Source organism: Cydia pomonella, chromosome 11 (genome assembly GCF_033807575.1).
Source record: "Cydia pomonella isolate Wapato2018A chromosome 11, ilCydPomo1, whole genome shotgun sequence".
NCBI lineage: Eukaryota > Metazoa > Arthropoda > Insecta > Lepidoptera > Tortricidae > Cydia > Cydia pomonella.
Genome location: NC_084713.1, coordinates 16,735,271 through 16,747,365, shown reverse-complemented (window position 1 = coordinate 16,747,365; position 12,095 = coordinate 16,735,271). Strand labels below are relative to the sequence as shown.

Sequence of the window (12,095 nt, the reverse complement as noted above, 5' to 3'; positions counted from 1 at the left end):
CGTGTTTATTTGTGTTTGCCTAAGTAAGGTACGAGATTGAAAAGCTTGATTATATCACTATTGTATAATAATACTTTTTCTACGAGTCATCTAAAATAATACTTTTTTTACCGCGCCGGGCGCCCCGCACTTGTTTAGTCTTTTCTATGGGAGCGCGTTGACTATAGCGTTTTGAAATAAATCTTATTTTATTTTATTCGTTTAAATTAAATTTGCAACTTACAGCTAACACCATAACGTCACAAACTCAGTTACTATATACTAATTACCACATTCACTCTTCTCAAACATTCTCTTACATTCATTAATTAAGCTCGCCATTCCTGAAGCCCTGAAGTGAACAAATCTCAATACGGAGCCGAGCTAAGCAATCTAAGCATGGAGTTTAGTATGCAGAGCGCGTGCCGCAACGGTGAGTATCGATACAGGCCGGTGCGCGCGCCCATCGGCGCCAACAGCCGCGATGCTCGAAGTCTGCTCCGCGAGTCGGGCACGAATAAGCGCATCACTTCGCTCACTAACTCAATGTTGTCCACTTTATTGCGTATAAGACCCAACACAAATTTTACCGTCGCCAAAGACCGTCTCAATTCGAGTGACTCGTAGCCCAAGTGACCTAATAAAAAATGTGTCGGATACAAGAATGGAAAATATCCGAACTGTTTTTTAAAGGGTTCTTAAAAACTTTTTATGAACTTTTACCAGTTCTAATATATATTTATTTTCATTTGGATTCCATACCACTGAGTTTGTCTCTAGTATACTCCTAACTAGTGCCGCGTGGAGAGTTCTAACGGCGGATGGAGTCAGCGCTTGAGAATTGTGTAGTACGAAACCTAACTCCTGCATACCCTTTTTTGTGACTTGGGTACAGTGATCACGGAAGCTCAGATTGGGGTCAAATTGTACACCAAGGTCACGAACTTGGGAAACACGCAGCACTTCCTCCCCTTCAATATGGTACCGGTATTCAACTGGAGCGGGTGAACGGATAAAGCTCACGATTTCACACTTTTTCGAGTTAAACTTTAGTGCGTTTTCGACGCTCCAGCGGAACATTAAAACCTACTATTTTCTACTACTTTTGGCAAATCATTGATTAGGGTATCAAAAATTAAAGATCCCAAATTCGAACCTTGACTTATTCCGGATTACGTAGAATAAGTGTGGGAAATATAAGGTTCGTATTTCACGAACTGTTTTCTGTCAGCCAAATAACTAGAAAATAATTTGAGAAGCCGTGGCGTAAACCCCATAGCCCCTAGTTTCAACAGTAGAATATCATTGTCGACTCGGTCAAACGCTTTTTGGGAATCTAGGTATATGACATCTACCTGCTTCTTTTTGTCTAATTCACGCGATGTAAAGTTGACAAGTGTAACCAAATCAGTGGCCACCGAACGTTTCGGTAAAAAGGCATGCTGCGCATTTGTGATATAGGCAAGACATTGAGGTAACAAATTGGCATGCATCAACGTCTCAAAAACCTTCGCAAAAGAGCAAAGAATGGCCACTGGCCTATAGTTTTGCACATCAATCTTTGCACTTGTTTTAGGTATTGGAGACACCCGCGATAGCTTATTGTAGAATACTGTTCTGTATTCAAAATTAAATTAAAAATGTATTTGATTGGTTCAATGAGATCGTCAATACAACCCTTGATCACATAAGGTGGTAATGGCGTCTGGAGTATAGTATTATAGTTGGGTGTGAGCCCATACATTAAATGTACGCAATTACAGTTTGGTATACGAAATCTTAAGTCAACCAGGAACAACAGTCGACGAGTAGAAAAGTTATTATTGATATTTATCTGCTACGTGCCTACTCATTAATCCTGTTGAGTGCGGAACAAAATGTACAGAATTTTTATATAAATTTTTCGTTAACCGCCATTTTATATTATGCAAACATCTCTCAGAACATGATATGCCAAGTACACTCCAGCTGCGCAGAATGGGAGCTCAATATAGTCCATAGTGTTTATTCGAGGCTAGCATTTATGCCTATTAGCATACCAAGCTGGGCTCCTTCCATTTCAATGGAAGCGCATCGTTGCTGGACAATACCTTCTAAGCGCTTTGTAAAAATACGGAGGTCCATAACAGCTTACCCCCATTAATTTTAAACTTAGCAATATCTTACAAAACTCTGCTAAATTGTGTGTCTTTCTAACAAACACAAATGTGAAACGGATCAGACTAAGCTTCAAAAATATCTGCCTCTACATAAAGTAAAGGAGATATATAAGTATGTCGAGCATTTACAATATAAACAGATACTTTTGAACAAAAACTGTAAAGATATTTAGAGTGACTTCAAATTGGTAATACAAAACACTTGATTGTGGTTCAATTAATGCCAAATACCCCGTACACATACCCATGCTACATGCACCCCGTTGTTTAAATTAGCTGTATTTAACTATCGCAAATTTTCTAATAAAACGAATAACTAAAGTCCCGAAGTGTGGTTACCCCACATTAAATACCTAACTGTCAAACCTGTCGCTCGATATTTATTTTATTTTATTCGAAAACCAACAGCTTAAGTAAACTAAAACTAGGTTAACATAAATATGTATCAGGGAAGCCAATTACAGGTTTCCACAGACAGGATACAAAGGTAGTCATATTACAGGTTAGCACAAAATTAAAGACTTTACAAACGCCAAAACATGCTATGAGAAAAGAAAGGAGTAATTTGTTTCTTATTTAAATCAATAAATTAAAATTAAACCTATGCTAATCTTCTGCAGGCAGGGGAGCAAAGAAACTAGATGCCATGAGGTTTTTAATTATAGCAGGTTTCATTACATGTAAATCCAGTTGATCGTTGCTATGACACAGTTCATTCATTGACTTCGGAGCTCGGACAAAGTATGAATTTTGACGATAGTTGGTTTTGGTCGGTGGAAGTGACAAAGGTCGGTAGTGTCTAGAAGAAGCTCTGGGGATACGAAAACTAATATTCATAACCAGTTCCGGGCTATCAACAGATCCGTTTAAGATTTTAGTTAAGTAGACTAAGTGATTTTTCTTCTCAAATCTATATTATGAATGTAAGTTAATTTGGACCCGGGTACGTCCTTAAACAACGTCCACAAGGTGGAGGTACTTCTCCAGTTGGGCTCTGATCTAGATCTGCAATGACATCCGCTGTGCTGTGCTCTACCTCACTAAGCGAAATGACATTCACAGTGCCCATACTTCTCTTTTGGACGTAGTTAAAGGACATACCCGGGTCCAAATGTGTGGTTGGGACTTTAGACGACAAAGTTTTTCAGCCTTTAAATCTGTTTTTTAATCAACACCGCAGTAAAGAAACGCGTTTATTATGTTAATTTAATTAAACATTATTTATTTAGAAGCGCAATTTCCTCCCCAGACGCTTACGTAGATCAAAACACGCTGTTATTGGTTGTTTATCACGTTTATTGTACTTTTACCTCTTATTCAGGATAAAAGCTAAATTATTGCCTTCATATATACTACCTTTTTCATATAAATCATACTAAACGGCTACTTAAGAGTAAGTACCGACCTTTTTGCCCCTTTTAACTCAATGGTCTTGATAACGCCGAAAAAACATGGTATTAACTATAGGCTAAATCTTAGAATTTAAACTGATTTTTTAACATACTATATTAACATAACTTCGCATATATTGAATAATAAATAAATATATAGGACATTATTACACAAATTAACTAAGTCCCACAGTAAGCTCAATTGGCTTGTGTTGAGGGTAAATACATAGAAAACATCCATGACTCGGGAACAAATATCCGTGCTCATCACACGAATAAATGCCCTTATCAGGATTTGAACCCGGGACCATCCGCTAGGCAGGGTCACTGCCCACTATGCCAAACCGGTCGTCAAAAAAAATACCTATATTATTAATTACTGTCTGTAGTGTATAGACGTTTCGAGCGCTTACGTCATGATGACGTCACTGACAGTTACGGTCAGTCGATGTTAGACCGCCGGGTAGAGCAGTCGTCCCACCCATGACAAAATGTAGCCGAACCGTTGGAAATACATTATATCGTATCATTTACTGAGGTAAATACAGTACATACAGTACACTGTCATTTCTTTTACAGACTGAAACGGATAAATAGTCAGGATAAAACGTCTTAGTGAAGTGTCAAAGAGCTTAACACACTTGTTGTGTCTGGGCGCTGTCAAAATCGCTGCCAACTTATTTTGGTCTGACTCAGTGTGCTCGTTGAGGAACAATCAGAAATATATTTTTTAAAAACTCGACATTATGTCTATTTAATGTAAATTATCCGCAACAAATCAGCAACATGCTTCGTCCCAAACAAACCAATGACGATATCCGCAACAGGCTTCTTCGTAATTTATTTTAACTATAATAAATACAAATACCATTTTCAGTAAAACGTAATGACCGTTATTACAAAGTTCACTTTGATAAACTCCCTCGCAAAGGTTAGCGTGGGTGTTAAAGAGTACCTAATCATAAAAGTGTCCTGGCAATTGAAAGCCCTTTTATCGGTCCTTTTGTATAACGACCCCTTCAATCGCCTCCAGATTGAAACAAATGTGATTGGAAGCTGTCCGATATAAAGAATGTAAGAGTCCACAGCAAGCTCGGTTCTCCATACAAACGTAGTTACGCTCTCATTTTAAAACGACTGGTTAGATTGCTCAGAATCTTTGTACTGAGTAACAATAGGATAAGGTATAGATTCAGATAAGATAAGTAGTTCCTATCTTTGTTTAAACGCGTTGAGGTAGCTGGTATAAACATTAGAACTACAGGTCGATTGCGAACAGTTCCACGTCGCATGGCACTTGCAGCAAATAACCCGCGTGTCATCAGTCCGACTTATTATGAGCGATTACCTGCAGAAATAAGGACGGAAACATCCGATACAACATTCAAGCGTCTATTGAGAAACTTTTTACTGGACAACCCATTATATTCAATAAGTGAATTTTTTGACATAACTGTATAATTTATAATTGCATACTGATTTGACATTGTGTTTGCTTATTCTTGATATTATTTGACGATCCTTTTCAGGTGAAAATTTTCATATATATATATTATTATTGAAATTAATTTATTTGGAATATCTTGTTTTTATTTAAGTTTATTTCTGACGATCACAATATAGATTCTTATAAATTGACATTGATGTAATTTGTACTGTAATCATATGTTGTGAAATTAATAAATCTAAATCTAAAAAATACCGCTACTTTAAGTTTTTCATACGGAACTTGTTTTTGCTTTATTTCTTTTGTTTTATAAGCTGGAGCTAAGTATAAAACTAATTAGAAGCATATATATATATACCTCATGTCATTCACGACACGTAGTTTTAAAATGTAAACGAAACTCTGTTTGTATGGGAAGGTGAAATTCGGCCGAGCCTGCTGCGGACACTTAATCCTTTTATCTAATGAAAACAGCCCACGCGGTTGGTAAACGCAATCTGTTGGGTCGCATAAGTCATTTTCCATCTAAGAGGAGCAAATGATGTGGGCTGCTTTTGTTGATGACCGTAATATTTCTATGCCAGTTGATTAAACTATATTTATTGTGAAAAGGTCATGCATTAGGATTGCATAAAGCTTTACTTTTGGTATATTGATAGCAATGGTTATTTGATCAAAGTCACCCTTGAATAGGAAAGGTTTCGATGTAAAAAATGGCACACATTTTTTAACAGGTGAATTCTTTTCATATACTTGTAGGTATTAGGTAGAAAGAAGCACATATATCAAGTATTTTAACAAGTAAAATGTTTGAGTATTTTTTTATTTTGGCGAATGTTTATTCCGAATTTTTATTTTCTTTTTGTAAATCTGTTAAAATATTACGCTTATCACAAAATCGACTAAAACCTATATAATAATTAGTCGAGCTGCCTCTACGATGACAGATACATTCTACAAGATCTACAGAGCATAAATAAACCCTCCATTTTGCTTATCCGTAGTCAGGTAATAAATCCAAAATCAAACCGAAGTTCCTTTACATTTTTTCAAACCAGTATTTCAAGTATTCGGGACCAACAAAATGAGGTAGGTGGCAGCTATTACCGTTATCGTTAGGTTTATTCTCAGAAATTACAGGATAAAGTGTATTTTATTTTATCTATAAGAATACAAAATAATTCCTTTCAAACCCAAATCAAGCTTCGGTTTGTCGTGGGATAAATCTTTTATATTGAACTGCGTCGCTTTTCCACTGTTAAGACTGGAATAGGATATTGGAAATAAAATTACTTGGAAAATGACGACTTCCTTTAAACGGGACGTAATCTGTTTTCAATTAAGGTTTTCGTTGAGTATCGTCCACGTGTATAGGACACGTTTTAAAGCATATTACCAACAGAATAAGCTATTTAATTCATGAAAAGATTTATATACGTATTTTTATCTATCGAAAATTAAGGATAATGGTGTAGGTAAGAGACTAGAGAAAATTCATACTTGTTTGGTACAGATCAAAAACTATGTACATCCCGAAATGATATATTTACAAAACTTCCATAGTACCGAAGGGTCAGCAACGAGTCAGTCGGACGACTATACATTTTACAACGTATCGTACGCTTGTCAGCCGCCATCGGAGTATAAAATATATGTACTCGTATATGTTATATACACACATGTTATATGTACACATTGACCGAAATCCCGAGTAGAGTTCCTTCTCAGGAATGTTCTAATATGGTAAATTATTTGATTAGATACACTTTAAAAAAATATTTTATAGTTAAATTCATTCAAATAAATCATCAATTAATAAGAGCATACTGCACTGAAAAAAAAACCTGGTACTGGTAACCAGAATCTGGTTAGCTGTACTATACTGTCTTGTTGTATATGTGACGACAGGACACTTTGTAAACATAACCAGACCATTCTGGTTAAATTAAGTTTGTTAACTCTATGAAGCGTATAGTAATTCATAAAGTGCAGAAATGTAATGTATACCCATGCACCCTAGTAGTGGGTATAAGACTTTTAGTAAACCCAATTAGCCGGTCTGTTAATGGTTACTAAATAATACAGTAACATATACGTTCCTATCCTGTTGTTATAACAAGGTATTTGGTATGTGTAACTGAACGATTTGTGCGGTGTACTGGTTTTATATTGTTCACGTTACCAGAACGCACTGTGCTAATGGGACCAGGCGCGGATACAAGGGGGGGGCCATAGGGGCAATGGCCCCCCCCTAAAACCCTGGCTCTCACATTACTAAATTGAGTAAATTTTTTTTTACCTTATTTTCTGTGCAAAAATATATGATTTTCTCAAAATGGCCCCCCCCTAAGCCAAATCTTGTATCCGCGCCTGAATGGGACTTCTAAACGGGCGATATGTTCACTGCAATATGTGGCCAGCAACTATTGGTGTCCTCTTACTCACATGTTAGAAAGGGACACTAATAGTTGCCGGCCACATATTGCAGTCAAAATATGGCCCGTTTAGAAGTCCCTTCAGCACAGTGGGTTCTGGTTACGTGAACAATATATAACCAGTACACCGCACACATCGTAGACAATTTAAAAGTAAAATAATACGAGAAATAAAATCAAACGCTTTATTATTGGTTTTCTAAATAATGATAATTATAAAGCATCTTCAAATTATTTAAAGTATATCAAGAACAGTATAAATTAAAGGGTCTAGCAGGTTAGGTTAACAAGACTGCCCCCCACGAGGGATTTGGTTATACTTTTAGAGTAGTGGCTGCACCTGAGAACAAATAAATAATTAATTTAAAACATAGTTTTTGTATTTGACTTAATAAATACGTATATATGCGTCAACCCTAATGTGCAACAACCTAGTTAGAAAAGGCAAAAGAACTGCTCAAGCTACTTGTTTTATGAATACATGAGTTATAATATCACTCTCGTCGATAAATGACATGGATAAAATGCATAGCCATCAAATGACGCCATTTTGTTACAATAAATACGTCGTCACGCGAAATATTTATGTAGGTATCAAACTCAAACTAGGTAAGTACAACCACACACCACACCTCGAGTATATGGCTAAAACTATTTTACAGCGGAATTGAATACAAAGCATTCATAATTATTTATTAATAATGAATACAGGCGAGTGATGACAAACATTAATTTCGACCATAACATCAGCTTTTACTTACTTTCGAAAATTTCCGTATATTCCTCCAGGTTCCACGTTATTAGATGGTTTCTTAGGTCTTCGTCCATGTTCACAAAACAGACAAGTTTTTAAGCACACTTATACTATACACTTGTACTAGTTTACAGTTAAATTATGGACAGGATCTAAGTAAATAAAAACACCGACCGTCGCAACGAAAGACGCTGGGGCAATGGCTGTTCCGTGACTTGCGCAATTCCTTTCTCCCTCCCCCGCCACCGGCGCATACACCATGGTGTTGGCACAACTGTTTGATTCGTTCAGAATACAATGCATTATAGTAGCCATAACATAATAACTTGTAACGTGTACACTCGTATCTTTATTTTTACATATCAATAGTTAGTGTTACGATGCATATATTAAACGAGACAAACGTTTAATATTTACAACACTTGCATCTTTAAATATACAACGAAATTGTAAGCAGTACTAAATTGCATTTAACTAGAATTAAACAGTGATGTTTAAAAAACAAGTTTTACACGATACAAAATTTTTTGTTATTACTACCGGATTTTAGTAGGTATAACTATATTTTTAACTACTATACGTTCTGGTAGTATTGTAGAAAAATATTTTTTTCGGTGTGGGTTAGTCATTCACAATGAATCAAGTGGCACTAGTGTTATGGCATACTCTTTAATTACCGTGTATTTACATAATGATAGGCTGTTAAGTATTAAATCTCAAATCATTAATTTCTCCGTTAATACTGTTGCGTTTGGAATGAGACTTTGTGTATACGCTAGAAATACCCTAATCGAGACGTCCTATTCATCTATGTTCAGAGGGTAGAGGCACGCTGTATATAAAATTTGTATGTTTATATAAGTAAATTAGTTATGGACAAGGCGTTGGGTTGAAAATTGATGATCCATCTAAGGTTTAAGCTAATTTGGTTATCAATACTAACGGTAAGTAATGTCCAATGTAAAGTAAACCCTTAATTGTAAATCAAAATGGAAATGCTGCGAGTATCATGGGCGCCTTTGCACCCGGGACGGTGGGGAGCGGTTTGTTTGTGTAAATTTTAAGTTTTAATAATATAATAATATGTTTTTATAATTAAATAAATAAATAATTGAGTCATTTAAATTTATTGATAATCAAATACAAATGCAATCCGCCACATGCTTCGTCAAAACACAAATGTAATCCGCACAAGCATCGTCACAAACTTATTGTACATTAACACTAAAACAACTCATAAACTCCGCAACATGCTTCGTCAAACACACCTATAATCTAAGGCCCATCCCCACTCTGCAACAAGCCCGGCCCAAGAGTTCACATTATGCCGGGAGCATTCCCACGCTGTATGGCGATGGAAACCTGTTAGACCAGTCAAGACCCAGAGCGGGGATCATTACCCTTCTCCCGTAAACGCCTGCCCAACTCCCTAAAAAACTCCAGAGCCTCATTACGCCAGGGTCCACCCACCCACCCTTAATTGCTCAACAATTAAAGTCCGTGACTGTACGCGCAGCTAAACGCAGCTGCTGCAGTGAAAACGTTATACACTTAGATAACATCATCTCATTCTACAGATAGATGCCTCCCGCTCTCACATGATTTCAAAAAGAATCGTAAGCACCAAGCGTACACGCGACCATCAAATCTATAATGGTATGAAATGTCCAATGTAAAGTAATCTCTTAATGGCTCAAGAACTAAAGTCCGTAACTGTACGCACAGCTAAACGCAGCTGTTGCAGTGAAAGAGTTATACACTTAGGTAATACCATCTCATTCTAACAGATAGTTGCCTCCCACTCTCACAGGACAGCAAAAATAATCTTAAGCACCAACCGTACCCGCGACCAAAATCTATATATAACATTATTCAAATGATTGACATGTTTTCGGGTATTCGGTAAGAATAATTGAGTTCCCATTTGTTGCTCGCATAATGAATCGAGTGAGAAATGTATTTATTCAGGGTTTCAAAAAGCAAAGACGGAAATGCTTTGAACATGATAATGATATGGACTCGATAATAATTGAAGAGAGTGCCGGTCCCTTTTAGAATTCGTTTTTAGGATCTTTCAAATTGTGTTACCTTTATATTACCTTTGGTAATTTTATTGACTTTTCGCAGATTTGACGTACGTGTTGTTTTATTTATCACGTTATACCTACGCATTATTTTTCATGGTTAAATTAGAATTATGATGTATGTATAAGTACTTTCATTCAAGGTAATTCGACTCAGAAATCGAAATTTGAATCAGAATAATAATTAACCTTAAACCTAGCCGCTGTTTTCGTTTAAAAATCGTTTTGATAATGTGTTCGGTAACCCGCGTTAGGCCGCAATTACATTATTATACACTGTGCCCGTGAGCATTGCGAGAGATTTTATCAGTTCCTGGTCATATTTGAAAACTAAAATGTCCTATAAAATGGCCTTTTTTGGAATTCCCCTAATTTTTAGAGTTAAAGCCACTTACAAAAAATATGAGTTCTAGTCCAAATATCCTTATTAATAGATGTCAAAAAGTGACAAGTAACACTGCAAAAAATAGACAAAAAAATATTCAAATATTTATGAGTTACAGATTTAGAAATTACATACATAAAAAAATTAAAAATATGTAAACAAAATACTTTTTTTATGAAACTAGCAGATACCTTAAGACTAGCATACACATTATAAAGATAAAAATAAATTTCACGCACGCTTTGAGACTGTCTACCCATTGTTTTTGTATATGACAGCTACACGGATGTTAATTACACATTAGGATTTTCAGCAATGACTTCTAGCAGTATATATGTAGCATGTAGGTTCTATATACTGCTACAATAACAACCCTTCCCATTGTCGGGTAAGACTATTATGATTATGATTTGACATGACCGGGTAACCTTATATCCTCACTTTTCTCGTACCTATAAGTACCCTTATTGTTACGTTACTTCCTGTCAATCCTGCCATTCTGATGACTCGAACATGCCACTCAACGTAATTGGATGCTTTATATTCCAAAGAAATGAAAGTGCCTCTCGCGTTATCCCGGCATTTTGCCATGGCAACTAATGTCGGGAATTGGCGTAGGCACTAGTTTTTACGAAAGCGACTGCCATCTGACCTTCCAACCTAGTGGGTAACCTAACCTAACCCGCCGTGTGGTGCCGGCGTTTTAGAATAGCACCACCCCATCTCGTCCCGTGGGTGTCGTAAATGGCGACTAAGGGAAACCGACGTATGGGCAGCAGCGTCCGTCGAGTATTGATATCAACACCCACTGCGGTCCCAACTCGTATATTCAACCAAAATATCTTCGCAACAACATAAATCTAATCACAACTAATATATCTCTAATCAAACTCCCATCTTAAAATAAAAATAAAAAATAACCCCCCATCTTAAATCAAAAACTCCCATCTTCATTAATCTCAACCAGGAACCATGGCCGCCCGTATTTAACGCGGGGACCATGGGTCTATCTAAACTCATAACAACAACGCCGGGTCTTTAACTCGAGCATCACCATTGCTTTTTGACTGATGGTGATGTCGGACCCGGCATCGCATAAATCAAAACAGCATTTCGCAAATGTCACCACGGACACAGGGTCACCCGTATCATTAGCGAGGACCCTGTGTCTTCAACCGATACTAAAAAAACCTTAAAAAAAAAAAAAAAAAAAACCTAGTGGGTAAACTAGGCCTTATTGGGATTGGTCCGGTTTCCTCACGATGATTCCTTCACCGAAAAGCGACTTATCAAATGATATTTCGTACATGAGTACCTTACAAGTCGTATACGCCCTTACCGCTAAGACACCAGCGCTTTTTGTATATACCTCTTCTTGTACCTAGCGTTACCCCGGCCTTTGCCAGGGTGTTAAAAATTATATCCAAAACACCTGCCACAATTATTTGTGTATGTAGTAGA

General features: G+C 36.7%; 1 long non-coding RNA gene across 1 annotated transcript; it reads right to left on the bottom strand.

The window, feature by feature from the left end:
* Positions 1-7,582: 7,582 nt before the first annotated feature.
* On the bottom strand, positions 7,583-8,390 carry LOC133523006 (uncharacterized). Its single transcript, XR_009800176.1, has 2 exons — positions 8,173-8,390; positions 7,583-7,751 (listed from the first exon to the last, which is right to left on the bottom strand). It is a non-coding gene; the product is annotated as an uncharacterized LOC133523006 (long non-coding RNA).
* Positions 8,391-12,095: the final 3,705 nt, after the last annotated feature.